At 48.8% G+C, this 8,273-nt stretch overlaps 1 long non-coding RNA gene across 1 annotated transcript; it reads right to left on the bottom strand.

Moving 5' to 3' along the window:
* Positions 1-1,767: 1,767 nt before the first annotated feature.
* Positions 1,768-6,509, bottom strand: LOC116537679. Its single transcript, XR_004263257.1, has 2 exons — positions 1,978-6,509; positions 1,768-1,944 (listed from the first exon to the last, which is right to left on the bottom strand). It is a non-coding gene; the product is annotated as an uncharacterized LOC116537679 (long non-coding RNA).
* Positions 6,510-8,273: the final 1,764 nt, after the last annotated feature.

Raw genomic sequence — 8,273 nt, 5'->3', positions numbered from 1 at the left:
AATTAGCCGGGCATGGTGGCACACACCTGTAATCCCAGCTACTCAGGAGGCTGAGGGAGGAGAATCACTTGAAACAGGAGGCAGAGGTTGCAGTCCAGCTTGAGCGACTGTCTCAAAAAAGAAAAAAAAAAGGAAGCTTCATCCAGAACAGCAGCTGCAATTGGAGTCACCAGCTGGTTACCTTCACTCTGACGCACTGTTTTTCCTCAAGACCTATCTGTCTTTAGTAGAGGTCAAGCAGGCCAGGGAAGCAGGGACATAATAGGAACTTCCACCCTGAAATCTCTCCAGTAGTTGATAGCGGCACTAATCTCTGTAACTCCCCTAGGATGTGGGGTTAATTTTTGATTTACTATTGAGGTAGGGAGGGCAAATTCCAAGACTTTCCCTTTCTTTCCACTTCCTACCAAGATGGCATTGGCTGCACGGCAGAAGAGCCAATGTAGGGCTTCTGTGGGGGCTCTGCCTGTTGCTGAGTGAAACTATTTCAACTGTATTTCAGAAGTGGGGGACATAAACCCCGGAGAATCCACAGACACCGTCCCATGGAAATTCACACTTGGGACCTATCATCAGACATCCATAAGCCCCCACTTTGACTGCTGGGCCATGGTAGTGTCTTAAAGTCCCCAAAATTGTTGACAGCTCAGAGCCAGTGCCAAGTAATCCCCAAATTACACCAAGACATTCCCTTACCCTGCGGTAATTCAGGAGGAGACATTTGTCAGAACAAGCCTGTTGCTCCAGGGCTCAATCACCCTAGAGAAAAGCCAGAGGCTCCTGGGGAGGTTTGCAAAACGCATCTGGGGTAACACAGTTGGTCTCTTCTCCAGGGACCAGGCCTCTTCTCCAGCGGACCTGACTCACATTTAATCAAGGCACTCCATGCCTGTCAGTTGGCTCTGGAATTAATTCATCTGGAAAACCTGATGCATTGCTGTGATGCTATAATGTGGCTACTGAAGTAAGAAATGTCACCTTCAAATCTGCAGTGTTTTCCAATGAAATTAATTCTATTGCGGTATATTTTATATACAGTGAAATACACAAATATCAAAGTATAGTAGGATGAATTTTAGCAAAGACATCCCCCAGTTCATCACAGCCAAGATACAGAATATTGCCACTACCTGTGAGAGCCTCCTGCCCTTCCCACTGCCCCAAAGCAGCTATTGTACAGGTATGCTCACTTTAGATTTATTCTGTCCTTAAGTCTCATGCAAATAGAATCACAGCCTGCGCTGTTTCTAGTCAATTTTCATTTGCTCAGCCTGAGATTTCTGAGATTTGTCCCAATTGTTGTGGGTTTCAGCAGTTTGTAATGTTTTTATTGATGAATAGGCTCCTGCTGCATGGCTACACCACCATTTGTGTGTGTGTTTTCTTGTTAATGGACATTTGGGTTGTTTCCAGTTTGTGAATAAAGCTGCTATGAACATTTCTGAGCATTTGGTAGACATAGGCTTTCATTACTTCTGGACAAATACATAAAGTGGGCCGGGTGCACTGGCTCCTGACTGTAATCCCGACACTTTGGGAAGCCAAGGCAGGTGGATCGCCTGAGCTCAGGAGTTCGAGACCACTCTGGGCAACACAGTGAAACCCCATCTCTACTAAAATACAAAAAATTAGCCAGGCATGGTGGCTGGCGCCTGTAATCCCATCTACTCAGGAGGCTGAGGCACAAGAATCGTTTGAGCCCCAGAGGCAGAAGTTGCAGTGAGCGCTACTGCACTCCAGCTTGGGCTACAAAGTGAGACTTTGTTTCAAAAAAAAAAAAAACACACATAGAGTAAAATCACTGAGTCACAGGATGAGAAATTGCCAGTGATCCCAACAGGTTGAATGGTTTTCCATTCTGATAGCAAATGGATTCAGTTACCTGGGACAGGAGCATACAGGTCCATTTTCCTGGTGCACATGCAATAGTCCCCACAGCCGTACCTGTAGCACATGCAATAGTCCCCACAGCCATACCTGTGGCAGCCCAGTGGCACTCTGTTCCTTGCACACAGGGTTTTACACATCTGAGCTAGGCACATGCACGGAGCACAGAATCCTGCCATGCCCGATGGTGTGTTTGCACAGGCATGGGCCATGTGTCCCTCCTCCCAGGAGCCTCCCGTCTCATTACTCCCTACTGCTGCTCCCTTCCTCTTGGAGGCTGAGCTCACATTCTGCCCTCTGTCCTGCTCAGCCTCACCCGTGCCTCCTCTCCTCCCTCAGGTGTTTGGTTCCTGGATGCCAGGATCTTGATATGCCCCAGTGCCCCTGAAGACTCAGTCAATGGTGTGATTAGCACCCTTCCCCTCGGTGCAAAGAGAAGTCTTCCTCTGCATTCAGATGAGCTGGGCAAGCAGCCTCAGCCCAGGCATGCCCTTGGCCCAGAGAACGGAGGTGACTCCCTGCCATGCAATTCCCAGGGAGTGTCTGGGAGTACCCTGGGAGAAGCTCCACAAAGCAGTAGGGCTGAGCTCTGCACTAGGCAGGGACAGCCCAGGAAGGAAAATTTCTCAGGGAGGTGAGGGGCCCTAATCTACTCAGAGAAAGGGACAAAGAGGAATCCCAGCAGATAGGACATGGACTCCTTCCACAAACACCTGGGCACTGCTTTGTGCTGGGCTCACTAAGTGTTGTAGATGTGCCCAGGAATAACACAGCCCAGTGTCCTCCCTTAGTGGTACAGAAGGCAGGAAATTTAGCATAGGAGCTGCTGTGACAAGAAGGAACAGGGACAATCAAGAAGGAATAGGGACAGTAAGAGCCAGGGCAGTGGCCACTTTCCCCTGGGGCTCGGGGCTCCTGTAGTGGGCCCAGGGCTGTCCTGACACAGCCTGGCCACTGTCACAGGCCTGACGGGGACAATCACCATTGCAGCTTTGTGGACGAAGGCTCAGAGGGGATGAGATCATCTGCCCAGGGTCACGCAGGGAAGGAGGAGCTGAGCCAGGCTGCAGGGTAGCTTGGCTAAGTCCCTAAATCTGCACTTGTCCTGGACATGCCCGCAGAGGGACAGGAAGCTGGAAGTGATGAGGGGCCGTGCATCGGCAGCTGGTGGTACTGGCCAGCCCTGCGGCCATCAGAGCTAGGTGGGGACCATCCTCCCAGGCCCCTCCATGTCTACCCTCTTGTCACAAACAGTGCAGGGGCCATGAAAGGAAGGAAATGTGACCAGAGCAGTCCTCACCCCCACCAGGCTTCACTGCAGGAGGCAGCATGGCCCTCCTGCACCCAGGTCTGTTCCTGCCTCTCTGCACTTAGAGCTGGGCAGCACGAGGCCGCTGATGGCACCCACTGTGCCATCTCACTTTCTTCCATGGACTCTGTCTCGACAAAGTCCCGACACACATCTGTTCCAGATTTGTGCTCTGTGTTTCTGACTTTCCAGGTTTCCATAACTCATCCTGGAACTTTCTGGGGGGTGGATGAGGGTGTCTGAGCCACATGTCCCCTGCTCTGATGAGCTCAGCAGCCCTTGCCTGAGCACTTCTGCAGCAGGAAGGAAGGAGTAGTTCTGCAGGAGAGGCAGGAGCCCAGGCCCGTCTGCTGTCGGCCTCCCAGGACCAGCAGGAGCCTCAGAGGCTGGTTCATGGGTCGGAACCAGTTAGGCATGTAAGTATTTCCTGCCAGTCCAAGGAACAGCTGCTATCAGAGTTCTCACGTTTGCAGAAAATGCATTGCCCTAAGCAGTGAGGTGAGAGCTGGACACCTGCACAGCAACCACCTGGAAGAAGGGATCCCTGGTTGGCCACATGCTGTGTCCACATCAGGGTTTTTCATGTTTTATTCTTTTCACCCAGGAGAAAAATGTAAGCTGCCTGTAGCCAAACAAGGATTTATCTCTCCTTTCAAATTTAGTATCTTAACCAGTTAGTTAATTTTGTAGTTCGAGATTTCACTGCAATTTTTGATCAGTAATTCATCATCTGAAATCCATAACCTACTTGTGCTACACCCAACAGGTCAGGCTTAATGCTTTGTTTATTATCAAATAAAGCCAAGTGGTTCCTTCTCCTTGGTCACCAGCAAGCAGTTGGAGGGACACGCCCAAACCATAAGTTTCCTACCGGAAAATAGAAATGAGCAATGATACTGTTTTGGAAAAACTCAATCGTGTTTTTCCTCTGCTGTCACGCCACCGTAACCATCACCCCAGAACACTTCTGTGACCAAAAGTGTGGAGGTTTCTCCCACATACCAGGCAGCAGACACCAGCTGGGTGTCCTCCAGTTCAATTCCCATGCTGTCTACCTGGGAAGAGGGGCACATCCTCAGGGCTGCCCTGCTCCCAGACACCAGGCGCAAGTCCAGGCCTCTGGAACTTCTGACCAACCAGCTTCAGGTTAGAGTTCCCTCAACCCCCTCTTTGGGTTCTATTAATTTGTTGGAGCAGCTCACAGAACTCAGTAAGAAACACGTTTGCTAGTTTATTAAAAGGATACTACAAAGACGACAGATGAAGAGATCGTAGGGTGAAATCAGGGGAAGGGGCGCAGGGCGTCCATGCCCTCCCTGGGCACCACCCTCCAGGAACCTCCACGTGTTCAGCTCTCGGGAAGCTCCGGAACCCAGTCCTCTTGGTTTTGGCGGCGGCTCCATGCCATCACCATTCCTTCCCCTAAGGCATAGGGCAGGGCTCCCTCTGGAGAGGGTCTGAAGACCCACAGTCAGAAAGGTGCAGGAGGAATAGAGTCCTGTCTTAGGGCAGGTGAAAGAAGGTCGGAAGACGAGAGACATTCTGTTTTTCTAAAGCACCCAACGTTTTAACAAAAGACCCTAACACAGGCTACGGGAGTTACAAGCCAGGAGCCACAGACAAAAACCTGTATCTATCATAACACCACAGATAGCAAACACATCATGTTCAAAAGCAGCTTCCTTAAGAATAATCAACTTCACTGGTTAGATTCTTTTTTGTACCATGTTTTAAAAAATCCTTTTCTAAGAGCCTCAGCACTGCCACCACGAGAAGAATTTCTACCCAAGAAAGATGGAATCCAATCCCGTCCCCTGGAGGAAAATGCTTTAAAAGTGATTTTGATGGTCTGGGGATGAGGGCTCATTTGAGTCTTTTATGGCTCCTCCCCCAAGCTCCTGAAATAAACTCAGGGCGCTTTCCTGCTCTGTCCGTGCTTATAGTTATTCCTGGCATGCATGTTGCTATTCTGGTCCGCCATGCAGCAGGTGCTCTGTGGCCAAGGCACCCACCTTTTTAGGGGTGCCTAGGCCCATCAGGCTGAAGGGCAAACAGCAAAGGACAGTGACGGAGGAGGGGGCAGAGGGCCCTGGGCAGAACCTAGCCGTGCTCTGGAATGCTGTGTGCATGTCGCTATCCAAAGGCTTTAAGGTAAGACTTTGAATTCTCCTCTGCATTTCCCTTCCAAGCATTTAGGAAATGAATCTGTCACTGTCACCCTGACTTTGAACTCCTGAGATGGCATTCTATAATGCCATTCAAAAACGTACATGATAAAATGGTGGAAATACTTATTTTTTTTTAATTTGAACATTCATATATTATTAATAAATTTTCTGGAAAAAAAAGAAGCCCTGAGAGGGGCCGCAAGCAGGTCAAAAAGGAGGTGAGTCAGCAGGTACGCCAGGACCCCCCTCAAGCTCCTCTGGGGTGCTGCACACAAACACCAGCAGCACAGACAGAGCACCAGGGTATGTGGGCCACCTCTGGGTATGACAGAGGCATCTGACAGCCATCACCGATGCTGACCCTGAGCATGGTGGTATGGTCTAAGAAGAGTGTTGGCAGAGTTCTGAGTTAGGGAATCCAGGAGTGGCCAATTTGTAGACTCACTCCTTATCTGTGAAGGACATCCAAACCCCTGGCCCAGCCCTTGGAATGCAGACTGTACAGGGGCTAGGAGCGCTTTGTTCTGGGTTAAATAGAGGTTGCTAGGTGGAGGGTGCTAAATGAAAATCTACATCAACTATCTGCTTTTTACAAAGGGTAGCAATCTTCCTGTCTAGTCTGCTGCCACTGGGCTGCCCGGTATGAAGTCTCCCAATAAACCCTAGATCTCGTTCGCTGGCTCCAGCTCTCAGACATGGTGCCAGCCTTACTGGAGTCAGTAGGGATCTGGCACACACCCCATGAATGTCCTTCAGATTCAGTTCATGGATCTCTCTCAGAAATGGGTCTCAGTGGCCCAGAGTGAAGAATAAGCCCACACCCCAAGTCTACAGTGGACTGTCAGCTCAGGGGCCAAACATCTGCTAAAGATATAAGATTGACAAGGTTATAAAGAATGACCTTGTTTAGGACTGCTTTTAGTCTACAGGTGACTGCTGTTGCTGCAAGAGTGACAAAGAAACACAAAGATCTTTTGTAGGGCTAAGGAGACAAAAAGCAGAATTCAAGGCCCACCAAGAACAGAAACACTAGCTGGGGCCGGGCACAGTGGCTCACACCTGTAATCCCAGCACTTGGGAGGCCGAGACAGACAGATCACTTGAGATCAAGAGTTTGAGACCAGCCTGGCCAACATGGTGAAATCCTATCTCTACTAAAAATGCAAAAATTAGCCGGGCATGTGGCAGGTGCTGGTATTCCCAGCTACTTGGGAGCCTGAGGCAGGAGAATTGCTTGAACCCAGGAGGCGGGGTGGGGGGGGGGTCACCTTTCGGGTGGGGATACCAAAAGATTGCCTTCTTTGAGAAAACAAGAAAATTAACCCTCATGAGGGCTACAGCCTGGCTTCAGTCATCAGTGTGGCTCAGGAGACCTCAATTCCCGAGCTGTATGAAAGAGAATGTTTGTGCTATGAACCTGCCAGAAGCTAATCTCTGTTAAAAAAAAAAAATAACAATAATAACATTATCCTATGCTTCAAAGTATTTTTATAAACATTTTTGCATATATAATATGAAAGAGAACCAGACATTCAAGAAGACAAATCAACACAAATGAAAACTAGCAGAAACAATAGGCAATAGAAATTGACCCACACAACCCCAAGTAGCAAAGACATCACATGTAGACTTTTAACTAGCTATGCTTACTACTTCAAAAAAATAAAACACGTGATTAAGAATTCTGGTGAAACCGAAACTGGTTTTATTTATATATATATAAAAAGATGGGTTTTCACCATGATGGCCAGGCTGGTCTTGAACTTCTGACCTCAGGTGATCCACCCACCTCGGCCTCCCAAACTGTTAGGATTATAGGCGTGAGCCACAGCACCTGGCCCGAAACGTTTTTTTTTTTGTTTTTTTTTTTTTTTTTTAATGAAATAGCATAAGTAGAAAGAAGCTGGAACCAAAAGGTTCTATATATCATATGACTCCATTCATATGACATTCTGCAAAAGACAAAACTGTAAGGTCAGAAAACACATCAGGAGTTATGAGATTTGGGGGATCAGGAGGTGGCTATTATAAAGGGGATGATGCACAGGGCAATTTTTAGGGTGATGGAGATACTCTGCTGCTGGAATAGCAGCTACAAGTACCTCTGTATTGGTTAAAACCCATAGAACTGTACACATTACAAATAGTTCACTTTTAATGCATGCAAATTACAAAACCTCAACCACTAGGTTGGGGAATCCCAGGATGGAACACAGACTGTGAGAAGACACTCACTGATTTACAAACATAACCTCCACGAGGGGGTGGGAAGAGGAGCTGGCCTAAGTAAGTTGGGAAAGGGGCATTCTGACCAGAAACACCTTCAGACAAAGTCGCTGTACTCTCCTTAGCACATGCATTCAAGTGAGAGCAGGCTAATGATTCCAAAGCTTCCACACAGGCACACTGGGCTTGAACAAACAGGCAAAGGCATGCTGTGTGGCAAGAGCCAGTGTCTCCCTGTGGGGAGTGTGGAGGGGCTTATGGATCAACAGCAGGAGTGGGAATGAGTCCTGCAGGGCTGGCCTTGAGTCTGAGACATCAGTGTGAATCCAGGCTTAGTTCAGTGGACAAACAGAGGGACAGAGAGAATGCACTAAAGGCACAGGATATGATATGGCTTGGATGTGAGCCCCAGTGTCGGCAGCTCTCTCATGAATAGCTTGGTGCTCTCCTCATGGTGATGAATGAGTTCATGCTCTTAGTCCACACAAGGACTGGTTGTCGAAAAGAGCCTGGGCAGGGTGCATTGGCTCACGCCTGTAATCCCAGCACTTTGGGCCTGAGGCAGGCGAATCACCTGAGGTCAGGAGTTCAAAACCAGCCTGGCCAACATGGTGAAACCCTGTCGCTACTAAAAATACAAAAAATTAGGTGGGCGCAGTGCGGGGCGCCTGTAATCCCAGCTA

This window comes from Sapajus apella, unplaced genomic scaffold, assembly GCF_009761245.1.
Source record: "Sapajus apella isolate SASKATOON/1434 unplaced genomic scaffold, GSC_monkey_1.0 scaffold113, whole genome shotgun sequence".
Classification (NCBI taxonomy): Eukaryota; Metazoa; Chordata; class Mammalia; order Primates; family Cebidae; genus Sapajus; species Sapajus apella.
Note: the sequence above shows the minus strand (reverse complement) of the source record. Positions and strands in the feature narration are given on the sequence as shown.